The sequence below is a fragment of the Anopheles stephensi genome, chromosome 2 (genome assembly GCF_013141755.1).
Source record: "Anopheles stephensi strain Indian chromosome 2, UCI_ANSTEP_V1.0, whole genome shotgun sequence".
In the NCBI taxonomy this organism is placed as follows: domain Eukaryota; kingdom Metazoa; phylum Arthropoda; class Insecta; order Diptera; family Culicidae; genus Anopheles; species Anopheles stephensi.
The window spans coordinates 38,613,857-38,629,272 of NC_050202.1; the positions used below are offsets into that span (position 1 = coordinate 38,613,857).

The window sequence follows — 15,416 nt, forward strand, 5'->3', positions numbered from 1 at the left end:
CGCTTGATGAAGAAAAAGGAGCGAAGATTATTTGCTGTCGTAGTACGTTTTTTCATCAATTTTCCAATTTTTACGTTTAGTCACATTGAGTTTGATCAGGTGTACGATTTCCATGCCTATAAGTGTTTTCTCTGTGAGTCAAATGACTTTAGTTTAACATTTTGCAATGAGTATCCAAGATAAAAATAAAAATTGGATGTCCCGTTGTGATGTTTGAAAACGAGAATTATTTAAAAATGATACAAATCTATCATCATGTCTTGTTGTCTTAAAATTGATTGCTCTTACAATTACAATCGTTTCCAACGCCTGATTCTCGATGGCGTTGGTCTAGTGTTAGCCCCGATATCATTGCAATTGAGGGAACAGTTTTATCAAAGTTAAATTAGGAACCGTTTGTAGAATTCAGCCTTAAGTGAACCGAAACACATATTTTGGCCATCGCTGAACGTTTCCTACTCGACCATTTATGCCCTCGAGGCTTCACAGCGCGGTTTTACCGCACCGTTGAAAATCTCCCAAGCACAACCGATCCCAACCTGCGTTTTTTATCCTCTTCACACAGTTTTATTTTCATGGATCGATTTTTGTGCTCTTTTCCCTTTTTTAAGCTCCGCTATGCTCGACTTCGTTGAGATGGAAATGCTGCATTCTGTAAATGGCAGCACGATTTCCCTTCTCATTCAATCCAGTACGCAGGGCGGCTACATTGTCTCATTCGGTCTCTTACCCCTCTGTCAACTCTTTTGCCGTAGCAAATATATCTCTCTCGAGAATCCTTTTCAACATTCTCTCCCGCTCACGTCGAAGGGTGCGGTATGATGAAAGAGACAGCCAATTGGACCGTGTGGAGCAAGCAGCATGAAGGTTGCCGAAAAACCATCAGCCGAAAATGTTGCGGGAAGCAATCGCGTTAGCCGATCGTACATGGCAAGGCAACATTTTACCAGTGTAGCCATCGGAGGTCGTGGGAGATGCCAGTTTTATTCTACTGCGCCGGAGCCTCCAAAGGAGTTGCTAGCGTTGCTTTTGCCGCTCTAACCTGCAGCACTGCTCGGAGAACCTTGTTTGGTTCCAGTCTCCATCACAACCACCTTCGTTTCGATGCTGTTGCCATGTAAAAGTCGCACCAAGCTTCGGGACTATTCGCTTCCCCGCGTCTAATCTCCTGGGTGGATTTATAATTTTCAGTTCTCCCGTTCAAGCTCGACGCAGGGTATAGCTTAAAAACATGGCATTATTGTGCTCTCTGTTGGCCTCCGTCTTTCGCCGCCATCCTCATCATACGCCGATGATTTGGTTTTTGACAGTTCCACCAACTTAGGGTCGGTGGTGACAGTCTGCAGAATCTCGTTTGTAGCTTACCGCACCGAGTGTCAGTTCTTGCTTACCAGACGCACGATTACATGGTGTGTTTGCCTGTTTTGGAATCTCCTGTGTTAGTTCTGTGGGTTAGGCTCGAGCGATGTGCAGTATTATGCAAAAATGTTTCACTCGTTCCGTCAGCAAACATAACCGTCCATGCTTTGGCATCATTGGGCGGTGGTTTGTTCATCGGTCGGAGTTGAATAGTTTTGTGAATCGAATCGGTAGTGTAAAAGGCAGTGAGTGTTCTGTTATGGTGTGTGGTGCAAAATCGATATATCCATCCACGTTCCGCAAAAAGTGTATATCTCGTATAATGTCTCGCTGCGAAAGGTGTAATTAGCGTTCTTCAACAGCAATGTAATGTTATGTGGTTTGTTGCGGTACAGTGATCAGTTTTAATATGAATGTGTCGTATTACATCGCTAGTGAGTCTGGTGATAGCATAGTTACAATTTTGTTGACACAGTGTTCTTTGCACTCAAGGTACACTCTTTTCCATTCTTCCTTAGTCAAGTATTATTATCATAGGTAAAAATTGTTTCCTCTATTTGAATTCATCTTGCTTTGCCTCAAAAAACTTTTATGACAGTGCCATATATTTCTACCTAGCACAATCATCAAGCGGAAAAGGCAAAAAACCAAGAAAGGTTTCGGTTGCGTCAACACAGCACAAACTTTCTCCTTTCATCCAGCTGGTAGGAATATTTCATTATATGGTACCCTTGCTTGAGCATCCTTTTGCAAGCCTTTCTCCGCAATAAGGAAGCCTTGACGATCTGATGCAGAAAAAAGGCAAGGTTGATTATGTTTGAATGTTTTTTTTTTTTCATGTTCTTCTGGTAACGTCAACCAAGGCTAGTAAAATTTTACAAAGAATTGTTGAAGGTCTTCAATGAAAATAATTTAACCCAATGGAACCCTGGGCTAGGATTGACCTTAACTTGCAGTCAATGTTTTTTTAAATTCCAAATTTACTCAGGATTACAGAAGCAAATTTCTTCTTCTTCTTCCTTGGCACTACAACCTCGAGAGGTCTCAGCCTGCCATTTCTGGCTTTCTGTTACTTGATTTTACCCGTAATAAAGCCCTCCGTACGGGGAGGCGGTCTGGATGGAATTTGAATTCCGGTCCTGCCGTGTGAGGACCGGCACCGTTATCGCCTCGGCCACCGGACCATTCCAAATTTAGGTTTTTGGAAATATTATACACATTGAATAATTGTACACATATTACATCAACTAATACAACATTTTACGATTTCGTTTCTTTCAGGTAACATTAACCCATTGCCAAACATTGCAACGTTGTTCCTAAAGGTGGTAAGCGGATTATTTATAGATATATGATAGATACATAGTAGATTACAGCCACGAACATGACGTATGGGATCAGTGTACGACTTTTTAATTATTTTTTTTTAACGATCACGTAGCTGTTGACAAATGTAAGATAAATCATGGTTTCACCGCTATTGCGTTATATGGCATTCATCATACTACCAACATATTGGAGTAAGTAAGGACCAACAATCAGTGGACATATTGAATGATGGAATAATCAAATGTATTTTACCGACGGATTTCGTACGATAGTAATGCGGTTTCAAACAAAACAAGTTTTATTATTTTCTCTTGCCGCCCATACTTTTATTGCATTAGTGTTCAATAATATATCTACTAGTGTATGCACAATCGATTTATTAAAAAAGAGAGCTCCCTTTTTATGGTCTAGCTAATCTACAGAATAACAGGTTTCACAAAATGTAAACTTTTGTGACGATTCGTATAGCATATTTTTGTCAGTTAGCGTTTCCATCATTCAGTGTATCGTTTAGTGAACGTTAAGTCTCAACCACAATGTTTAACATGTGAAAGAGTGTGCGATTTAATGAAGTACATATTGTAATATACGTGCATTTTTCGCTTCATTGGAATAATGTTAACATTTTCCATTTGATTTGGTTATTTTCTGATAACGCAAAGCCAGCGCTTCGCTCAAACCAGAGAGGATAGAAATTTGATCCCAAGAACGGTCGAGTTGAGCGATACAAATAAAAACAGTAGACGTCTCCTTTCTTCCTGCGCAGTAAGCGAACGATAGTTTTGTCCCTGTTTTTCGTTGACAGGAGCTTGCGTGACAACCATTGGCCTCGTTTACGCTTACTTAGTTAGGAAGGGTGGCAATATGGCTGCTCCAGGCAAAATATTATCACACCCATAAAGGGCGTATTTAATGGTCTATTCATTTTCTAACTACCTGTTTCGCACTACGCTCTCTGAGATCGAAGCTTTGAAGAAACCGGCACTCTCTCTCTCTCGTGCCGTATGCGTGCGCATTGCAAATTCGCAGTAACTCTCTTTTGATTGTTTTGTTTGCCAAGGGAACTCATTTTCACCTTTCCAGAGTTTATTGTTCTTAGCCGCAGAGAACTGGGCACCATTTTGTCCAACTGCCGGTGATTTTTTTCATGTCACCTTGAGCACCACCGTGCATACAAAGGACAAAGGAATACAGCATTATCCGGCTGTTGTTATTCGCTATCATCCTGATGCCAGTTAACAATTTGTTGCAAGAATTGACAGTCTTTCAATTCTGGTTAGGGCATAAACTCATGAATTTGGTAAATATTTTATCAACTTGCGATGAATAAAAGTAAAGTAAAATTGAATTATATAAAACACGATACAGTTACAAAGATAGTATGAATTATAATACCTTTTACGGTATGTAAAATATCTTATTTGAAGTGTAATTATTATATTATGTATGTTTTGTAGCTAGAATAAACGACAAAATCGGAACGACCTTTAGCTATCCGAATAATAACATCTGGATAGCGAAGGGAAAACAATCTGAGCTAAACGTTAATCGATCCTGGGAAATTCGAATAAAAGCAAAACTGTCAGGTTGTAAGTTCAAACTATTAAAAGGCCGGTACCAATATGTGCTTTTCGCAAGTTAGGTTGAAATTCTTTTGATTAGAGATGTTCGATGGCAGAGCCCACCGTGTGCTTTTACGATTCTAGAGCGCCATCTTGTAGTCGAGTTTAGAAACATAGGGAGGCAAAGAATACTGTTCGAACTCGTTATTGCAGGGTTTTTTTTACAATTGTGCATTTACTCATTTAACTTTCCGTACCTTGTTCTACCATTGATTTGAAATTAAAAAAATGTGAAATGCCTAATAAACACTTTGAATAGATACAAGAAAAAATGCTAGTTTTGTGGTAGATACCGTTATTTATCTTTGAGATCAGGTGAAAAAACGTAGAAGATGTTTTTTTTTATTCAAGAAGGTTGGTCTGGCCGTATTGCTAGAAGAAGACGTTTATAACAGAAAGACAAAAAAAAAATCAGTTCCGCCATTACTGTATTAAAAATTACAAACAGCTTTTTCAATTCTAGCAGTAGCTTCTACACTCGACTAAAAGATGGCGCTATTATTGCCACATACGCACAATGGTCGTTTGTCGAACATCGTCGATTCTGCAGAAAATATAGAAACCGTGCAAACTGGTGATTCAAGCACAAGATCAATAATCCTGTCTTTAGCAGATACGAAGGGGAAGACGTATTTTTTGCGATTTCATGTAAAAAACGAATTAAAACAACGGTTTAGCAAGGCAAGCTTATTACGGTTTAATTATTCTTCTGTTTTTTTGTCTAAAGACCTCTTAGGTCATGCCATATATTTCTGGATTACTAGACTTAATGATACCACGTAGTTGGATAGCCAGTCCTCACAATCGAGGAACGGCCCAGATGAGATTTGAACCTCGGTCATGACGTGTGAAGTCCGGCGCCACTGACGCATCTACCACCGGGCCGCCCGGCATAGTAAGCCGGTTTGATTGTTAGAGAGTTTAAAAAACCTTTCTGTAACTGTGGTTTGTACAGTAACACATGAAGTTTTGTTTTACTTTGTAATATGTGTAAGACAATTTATTTAAAACAAATAATTGTTTTTCTAATAAGTGATTCAAGAATTATCAACAAAGGATTATGATATGAATACAATCGGGCCGTACAATGTCAACAAAAAAAGCATTTGACCTAACCGTCCAACACTGATATAAAATTAACATAAAAAAACTCTACGGGCCGAGCACGATGGTTAAGGTGAAAACGGCTTCGGGTTCACACGGCAAGGTCTGGGTTTGAATTGTATCCGGACCGTTCCCCCTTACGGAGGACTTACTATACAACTACGTGGCAACTATGAGAAAGCCTAATAAGCCGGCGTTCTAGCAGGTCGTTAATTAAAGAAAATTTTACCTACAGTTTTGATGTTTCGGGTATTTTTCACTTTATTCATTTTTTTTGGTAATATTTCTTTAAAAGTTTTGTCAAATGTGTGTTCTATGCAGTAGTTGATTGTTTTTTCAACAGCCAATAAAGATGATGCAATAAGTATTTTTTATTTAAAAGGAATACGATCAAACCATTCTTTGAAAAAATGGTTTACATTCACTATATTAAATGCTACGTAACTTGAACCAAGTAAAACCATTAAACAAATGCGGTATTTCAATTTCACATAATAAATTGAATTGTACAAAATTGGAAATGTTTCGAAATATTGTAGCACGTGTTGGTTCGAAGCACCCTTGTTAGTTCCTAGGCCCTAGGCTTTACGGTAGAAATATTCATCCTACAGTGTGTTTAAATATTAATAAAATCCATGTCGGAAACATACCTCAGATTATGGAAATTACCATTTCCTAGCACAGTATCAGGAGCATACACAATATCGTCACCCTTGGTAAACGTCCATCCTGCGTGTTATCAAACATTGTGCGTTATCTGTTCGAAAAGCTGTGCGTACGACATGCTCCGAACCTCGGCAAGCTCTTCGCTTGACGCCATTTTATGTGGCACAGCCTGCGGCAAAAATTCGTTAACTTCTTCTTCCTCGTCGCTTTACAAGTCGAAGGAGTCCTTTATGTAGCGTCGGCGAGGTAAGAAGAATGTGCAACCGAGCACAAAGATAGCAAAGAAACCATTAAGGACATGGTTCGGCGGAGAAAGGAAACTGAAATATTTATCCTCATTAAAAGACTTGGCCCATTTCAAAGATTTATCGCAGCAATTTCCTTGGAGCAAAAATAAACTTTATTATTCAGTACGATGCCAGCCGAGGCATTAGGATGGGGTGGTTCAATTGTGCGAGAATCGAGAAAACCTTTTGGGCCATGGGGAATAAAGATCTGGCTCGTGGACCAACCAGTGTTGCTGACGTTGCTGATGCTTGATCCTGATGCGGGGCCTAGGTGGCATGTGTCTAGGAAAAAACGCGGGCGTGGACTCCATGCTGGGAAGCTGTACGTCCGTGGTGTGCTTGCCGCTGGTGCGCTGGGAACCCATTCCAGTGGGTCGTGGATTTTCCATCACGCTCTTTTTTCTTGGCAGCGAAAACTTCCTTAAGCAAACAATGCGCTGCCATGGCGGGTTTATAACCGTAGATTGTGACTCATTCTTATGTTCTTTTCTTCATTACGAACGTTCCAACTAACAAAAGACGGGTGATACGCGCCAATTTTGTGGGTTGTTTTGTAGTTCCTTTACCTCACACACTCTTTTCTGTGCTGGAAAAGTTTTCTTTCGCATCTCAAATACACAAAAACAATGGTCGGAAAAATATATCCATGGTTTTCTAGGAGACAAAGGAATCAATTGATATTGTTGTTGTAGAGAAAAGAGCTATTAACGAAAAACAAAAGTTTCTGTTGGTTGGTTTATTGTGCATATCAAACGATACAAACATCTTAAAACAACAGTTGTTTGACTCATGGTTTTCAAGCGACAGAAGTATATTTCTAAATTGATTGATAAAATAAAATGAATAAATTGATTGATTGTTGCTTTGTTGTTGAATTCATCAGATATAAATTCATAATGTGCTTACATTTTGACTTGAAAGACATCAATCTTTTTCGCAATCCATTTCAGTAGGTACATATACGTCTTGGAAACATCAATTCAGGTGGAAGTGCACCTAGGGTTACCGAAACGTTTGACTAGATAAATGGGGTTAACCGAGTTTGTGTGCTGGTTCGTACTTTTTACCAGCGTACAGATCGAGACTCTAAGCGCAACAACAGGAAGTCTTTCAGACACGATCCTTCAAATACTGGTGAGGTGATTACATTTGTTGTTGATGACAGATGCCGGGCATGTAGACCACACCGCCAGGCTCCTCCGATGACTCGCAGCTTACTGGTTAGCCTGCAACTCCTGTCATCATCATCATCATCATTATGGAAAAGTGAAGGTTAAAATATTATTTGCTGATGTATCCCAACGATCCCGCTTGAACGTAGCGCAGGATTACAAAACACAGTTTGGTAGAGGGCAGGCTTCAAGAAAGATCAGCATTGGCACCTAATTTAAATTTCTAGCACGCTAGAGATTATTGAGGTGGCTTCTCGTACATTGTTGATAGACAGAATCACCAAACATGAAGTCATTTATTTGGCTTAAACGCATTGCATGCAGAACACGGTTAGATTCGAAAAGTATCGTGTTCGGTTTAAGATTGTTTTCCTGGAATTTGTTTCTGGGGAATATGTTTTTACATCTCTTGAGCAGTATATATTTATATTTTCAGTATTCCAGCTTGACACCGTATTGTCACCTGAGCAGTATATAGTTACATAAAGTTGCGTTAAATTATTTGAGAATTTGGTGAACAATACTTCAGCTGGATTGTGTTAGCTCCATGTCTGTTATCGTAGTACAGGACAATAAGAAAGGTGGTAGATATAGTTATTAGCTATCGCTTATTGTTGAAGTTACCGACTATGGATACCACAGGATAGATCATAGCTCCCTTCTGAATCATTTTACAACTTACAGGATATGAACTATGGACACATGAATTACGATTAAATGTACTCGAGGAATGTAGAAATAGTGGACAAACACCTTCTGAACCAAGACTGAATATTTTTTGTTTCGTTGTTTAGCATGATAATATCAGCAGTCGTCGTTGTATCAAACGTAAGTACCCAACGAACAGCGTATCTTTTTAGAAGTTATTTATATTTAATGTGTTGTGAGCTTTAATTTGAGCTTAAATTCTCTTACACTATGTTAAGTAAAATTACAAAATATGAACCAACGTAAATGCAAAGTCAGATATAGCGGGATGAATCAAATTTCATACGTCGTTTTGCACACCTTTATGGAACAAACGATGCATTTTTTATGTCGCCTTAATGGTCTCGTTGGGATGTTGTGCGTCCCTGCCTTAAACGGGAAGGATGCGTTGCGTGTACCTTTTGCGGTGTGTGATACTGTGTGAATAGGTTCGGGGCACGTATTTTTGATAATATTGCGGTTGTTTTAATTAGAGTGACAGTAAATTAGATACCAGTTAACGAGCACTTAGGCATATGTGCAATGTGTAATGGTTTATGGTTATTGGTTCTATCGGAGGACATGTTAATATGGCAAGAGGGAACGTGAGCACGTAGCACGTAGTATAAACCATACCCAAACCCACATGTATAAAGGTTAAATTGGTTGATTTTACGGCTTAAGACGATGATGTCTCGAATGACTAGTCGTAGTGTGGTGTACCATCTTCAATTACGGACTACTTCAGTACATCGATGATCGCTTCAGAATGTGCGTAAATTAAAAAAATCTTCTGTCTTAAGTAATAATATTTAAATACGATTATACATCATTTTCATATAAAACCCAAAATATTGTTATCTCATATGCGAAATGATAATGAAACTAAGGTAGCTTGGTTAACTATTTTATTTGTGTCATGTATTTAAAACGGGTTTAGGTCTTTAGGACCTCGTTCGCCTCTTTAAAAGTAAAACTGATCCATTTCAGTTTGCAACTGATCCATTTCAGATTTGTAAGCATACAACTTTTGACTTGTTAAACGTATTTTACAGATTTTACCATTCTCAATGCTCCACTCTTTCAATCTACTGTATAGAAAAGATTGGACCGGTCATTCCTGACTTCAATGACTAGATTTTACGTAACTGTAGAAATAGACCGACAATGTCATCACTGAGATTAAATAAAACTACTAAAAAACTGTTCATTCGACTGATATTTATCCATGTGCACACAGTCCCACAAGTAGGTATTTGGAAATATCTTGCACGATGAATGAAAGCTTTGCATTTTAAAATAATCTAATCATAAGAATTATACAAAATCATTCTACACTTATCACAAAACGTTGTCGCCAACAATCTATGAATATAGGGTACAAGTATGAGCAAAACGAAAGATTGCTACTTTCGCATAAACTTCTCCAGAAGTTTAGAATTTTATTTCGAAATTCGAATATAATTCCCCTTTCCTCCATGAAGAATGTAATTATTTTAATGGCGTCTCTGTACGTCGAGTTCCACACGAACGCTGGTCGAGACGGCGAAGCAATACATGACTACGTCAAAACAAGAAGGGGAAGCCTTCTCGTGTTCGTGATGGGACGCATGAGTGGCGCAATGTTGGTGCGGATGATGTTTTGTGGAAAAATTTCAATCCTCATTTCACGCGCAGCAAGCACGTTGGAAGAATAAAGTGAAGCTATAGTGTTATTTTTCCACGCGAAAATCCAACTTCTGGAAGTCACATGCTGCCCCCATTATATAAGGAAAGGATGGAAAGTTGATAACATTTGTGGCAGCCCGCTTCTCTGTGAGCCGAAGAGCGTTGGCTCAAAAATGGCGATGGTAGAAACGCAAAGTCTTGCACGGCTTGCCAGCCGTTCGTGTCGTTATCCTTATTGATCGTCGTCCGTGTCTTAACGCAGGAGGAGTGTTTGAAAAGTTTTTCGCTTTTCCCTAAGGCACCCGATGCCGTAGGATCTTTTCCCATTAAAATGTTTCTTTTTCTTATAAACATAAAAAAGAGATATAGCAGGCTACTAAGGCGATAAATTCTCCGCCTTTCCACAATCGCCTCATTCGTCCCTAGTTACTTCTACATTGTGCAGCCGTTTTTTCTTCATTTGGCTGATCAGCATCGACCACTGTTTTCCCCTGGTGAACCGTTTTCGTAGCTATACAATGGTGTGCCCCAGTAGCACGTGCATTAGAAACGCACGCATTTGCCAGGATATACGCCAACAGCACTACCATCCACAATAGAACACAGCATAAAACCACTGTTCGATGGTTTAGGAAATGTTTCAAATATTACCTAAACTACAAAATGTGTTATTTTAACTGTACTTGAGTTTGTCAAGTGTTTAGTCGTGATACATTAGGCACAGTGTTAACATTATATGTTCGTCTGTAGTGTAAAATCACCTGCACGGAAGCATTTGACGAAGTATGGGAAACTTTGAAACAATCAATTTGTTTGTTTGCTAACTGCATATTGTACTACGAGTGTGTTTGTGTTATTTGGCATTTAAAAACATTCTAACCGTCAATGCAAAGTGGCTAAAGCTTTTAAAGTGTTGTAGCACAAACAATTTGTTCTAAAGAATGGCTCCTGCTTTTTATGCAAGGCCTAATGCTAGTGGCTAAACCTATCGACGCACGTAACCGTTGTATATCTTCATAATGTCCTCATTTTTTCGCTTTCATCCTCCCGTTTGCCACCATCGTTAGGCTTATGTTTTTGTCCTTTCATCGTACTGAGATATTTCATGAGGCTGCCCGAAACATTTTCTGACGATGCGGTGCCTTTTTGGGTGCCCCCTTGAGTGTGCCATGCGAATCGATTGCGATGTTTCAGGTTCAGGCAGGCAAGAAATTGGCTAGAAGAGCACTACGGAAATGGAGACCATTGGTTTCGATTTGGTTCAGGCAGAACGAAGGGAAGTGGAGGCACAATCGTACAAAGTTGGAAGATTTATTAATTTAATGGCCCCCCAAGGTCTACAAGATGGCAAATGCCGAAACCTGCAGATGCGAGTAAAATAAAATTTTCATAAATTCTCACAACAACTTCTTTTGCACGGCTGCGATCGAATTGAGTTGGCGTTACGCTGTTTTCGGCTACGTTAGGACCCTTGCACGAGGTGAACGGAAACGCAAACGCGATGGCTTCATCTTCCAGAGTATGTTAAACCCCGGTGCGTTCACTTCGAGCCAGTTTTGTCAATTCATTCAATGGAGGCCATTTTAGCTTTCCAGCCGTACAGTTTCTTACGGAAAATTCTTTATTCTTGTATCTACCAAGCGACAATTCTTCAGCCTGCCACTGCATGCATTTGTTATTCATTTCTGCTATGTCGAAGCGATGCTCGCCGAGACGGTCTCGATTCGCCGCTAATGCCCGGTATACCCTGCAAGACAGGTCCGATACCATGGGTACGGGTAATGGTACGCATCGCGTAGTTTTTTTCTCTTGCTTTTCTCATCCTTTCATGATTGGTTTACACTGTGTTGGACTGTGACTTTACCATACGCAGTCCTAATATTTATTATTTAATCTGTTTCTTCATTACGCATTTCACTCACGTGCAGCGAAAAATATTTCTTCCATTTTGCATATTTCTGCATTTTTGCATTTCTGCTCAGAAGTTTTACGGAAAAAGCTCATGCACGTTTTGTCTCAGGTCATGGGGTTAATTAACTGATGTTATTATTCTGTTAGGTAGCCCAGAATGGTTGATGACCACGACAATGGAACGCAAAACCCAAAGCTTTCACGAAATAAACGTTTTTTTTTTAAATAGAGGTAGTCGAAGTAAATGAAATAAAAAAAGTTTATACGTGTCTTGCAATTCGGTATATTTTAGAAATGTTTTCAAACAAATTGGTTTAATGTGAAAAATGTGCAGGAATTTCGATCATTTATGCTTATGGTTGGTTTGATTGTTTAACATCTCACATGAGCAAACTTGATTTATTATTGTTTATTGTTTATTCTATCATCATAGATTTAATATGGTTATCCCAAAATTCTTTAAAACTTCACTCACAATTCTTATCGTTGGAAATTACCTTGAACCTGAGAAGGTACCGTTGCACTGTGAAGGTTTGTCTTATGTGTCTGAATTTGTGTCTTGCATACATGAGTTAGTAAGATACTTTGATGCATAAATCAAGTGGTATACAAGGAATCTGATCCCTCTTATCAGAACAAAACTCTTGCGACTGTGGCAGCCGTACCGTTTTGTGTACCGTACTGTACCACACCGTGTCGTGTATTCGTACGCGTATCGCTACCTTACGCTTACTATTAACAATAAGTTCAGCGCCGTATTGTATACACGTATGTGTATAGTTAACTAGCGCGCATCACTAACAAATTGAAACCGAATGTAATACGTCAATTGTTAATAGCTAAACGATAAATCTAATCTTTAACCAAAACTACGAAAACATTTTATGTACACTTTTTTATGTGCTAATGAACTACATCTTTTAGTGTTAGGTTCATTTCATCTACAATCACACTAATAATTAGTTGTAACTTATACTACAGTACTACACACTTATAATTTTACCCTTAAGTTTCATTTGTAATAAATTAAGTTAGTCTTATCTCGCAACTCAATCCGATCGGTCTTGTAATATCGTCTCCGCTCCATACCATAACGAAAGAACGCACTAAACGACTATGTAGGTGTATGTCCAGTAAGTAATACTGTACTAATACAACCAGAACATAACTGCTTTCATGAGTGTGTTAGTAAGGCTTCATATCGTTCTTACCATTCTAGGCGCCTTATATTTGAACTACAATCCCTTCAGCATAGACCAATGACGGCGTATTGTGTATTTTCTTTCAAGGGCTGACTAGCGGATAAATTGACGCGCCGAACTTTTCAGAGGAATAAACAATCAGGCTCATAGCAGGATTCTAAGATCCCTTTTTACCACTTTTTAAAGAGGAAGTCAGATTTCAATAAACCACTTTTGAAATTGATCAATATTTACCATCGGTACCAGATAATACTGTACATCCTATTATGGGTGTCAATAACCGAAGGACAATTTTGCGAGGCATTTTATGAATAAATTTGTACTAAATATGTGAATAGTTATGTAGGCCGCACAATGCTTGACAACTGAACACGCGTACAAAAAAAAACCTTCTGTAGAAAGACTCTTCCACAGAAAGAGAATTAAAAATCATTCAGCACACGTTGAACATCAACAGAACAGTTTTGCTCAAAACCACTACAACCAGAAAATGACCTAATTGATGTACGTGGTTGGTGAACTGCAGTCAAACCAACCCAATATTTAACCTAAGCGAACACACAGTGCTCATAAATGGGCGGGTCAACGAAAAGGATGAGGCTTAAGTGTAGCTTACCTACAATATATTTGTCCTCCTCCATAGGCAGCGGTGACATTTATGATGGTTCATATTTTAATAGCTTTTGCATTTTTTTAGCAACAGGTACAATTCACAAGGTCACAAATATCATTAAAAAATGTTTGGCCGTCAGCTTCTTTGTCGATACGAGCATTTTTTAAGGTGCCTGGAGAGAGTGAACAAAAGAGCACCTACTACAAATCCATAATCATAACTATGATGCATGGTAGAGGTTAACTGTGTTTCAGGTTCTAATAATACTATCCGCTTTTTAAGTGTTGTGACAGAGCAATAATGTTTTCCTGTAACCTTGAGATCGTAGAAAAAAGCGAACCTTAAAAGCTCTCTCAGCTACACTTTTTGACACGCACAAGAAAATTCCGTAAAATTGTACGAAAATTTGGTAATTTGTGTGATCATTGTATGTTCACGAACTCTCAGGGTCAACGCGGTTTGTGCAAGGTGTAATGTGCAAGTGCTCTTCACCTTTTCGATGCAACGTCATCCGTCTTGATTAACAAGACGGAGCAGCAATCAACGACGGATAAGGATATATTGTAATTTCATTGGGTTTCAAGCTTTCAGCTAGCAGTGGTATGAGTTTAGCTCCTATCGGAGTTGTTGAATACTGTACCGAATAACCTGATTATTGAAATTACTATTTAACATAATCAGTCGCAAAAACTTTTCCTAATACTATACTCAGATGTGTGATTGTTCTGATTACATTGAGTTCAATCTTATTCAGCTAAGAATTCCTGGAAGAAGGTATTGAGCTGAAAAATAAGGTATTGGTTCACAGTAACTAAAGTGGTATACATGGCCCATTAAAATGATCGTGAGCTTGCCAGCTCGTAGCCACAACCTTAGATTTATTTTTATGTATATGACTCCATTAAGGTAGTTAATTTCATTCCACACTTTTGGTCCTCGTAAAGCGTCGCTTTTGCCTTTTGAGGACTTGGGCTTCCATATCCTCACTTATAAAAGAAACCCTTCCCCCGTGAACACCCATGATGGTTTAACTCAAGTATCTCTTGGTCGCTTCCTTCGCGAGGAGCGCAACGCATAACGCGCCAGCTTAGGACCAGTTGGTCCGAGTTTGTTTTAAATACGAGGCCCGCGATACACAGCGAAGGAGGATTGGCAAGCCAACCGAATGCAAGATAGATTGTTTATTTATAGCTTCATTAATGATTTCGTTTTCTTTTCTCACAATTCCATAAATATAAGATTAAATGCAATAAATTTAGGACAAGATAGGTTGATTGCGGCCATATTTTAATTTCTCCCAATGTGCCTCAACGGTCGTTTCGATCCGCTATGCAGCATTCTTATGGGACTCATTTGCTCATGAAACGTGGGTGACCACGGAGGTACAGTAGAAACAGCGGGCATGAAGTGCATGAGCAAAGTATAAGAGAGAAGCTGTAGAATGCTAACCAGACTGGAAAATTGGTACGACACAGCCATACTTGACCAGGCTTGCTTTACCAGTACTAATGGTATGTGGCATGCAGCAACGTAAAGCTAAGAACTCTTTAACCAATTAAAAATGATTTTACACCCATTTCCTTGTTGGAAAAGAGGTAGCTCTCGTTACAGCAAATGCAGTCCTTGAAGGAATGCCTCGCAACTCATGAATGGAAAAGATGTTTTCATAAGATTTTTTCTTGTGCCGCCATTCTCGTGGCACAATCTTATTATTTCTCTAGTTTGTATTCCGTAGAGTACACACAGGCCAATTATTTTCGAGCGTATATGAATTTATAGCTACGTGCGTCCAAAGC

The 15,416-nt window shown here is 39.0% G+C and overlaps 1 protein-coding gene across 4 annotated transcripts in view; it reads left to right on the forward strand.

The window, feature by feature from the left end:
- The window catches only part of LOC118507742 (homeotic protein ultrabithorax-like), a 216,772-nt gene that overhangs the window by 114,206 nt on the left and 87,150 nt on the right, over nucleotides 1-15,416 (forward strand). Inside the window, exon 1 of one of the 4 annotated variants that reach the window (XR_004905699.1) lies at nucleotides 929-1,851. The exons of 2 other annotated variants lie outside the window; for them this stretch is intronic. The gene's annotated coding sequence lies outside the window, so the exon portion shown is untranslated. Of the gene's footprint in view, nucleotides 1-928; nucleotides 1,852-15,416 lie in introns of those variants that run through there. One more of the 4 variants, XR_004905701.1, reaches the window with a different exon arrangement.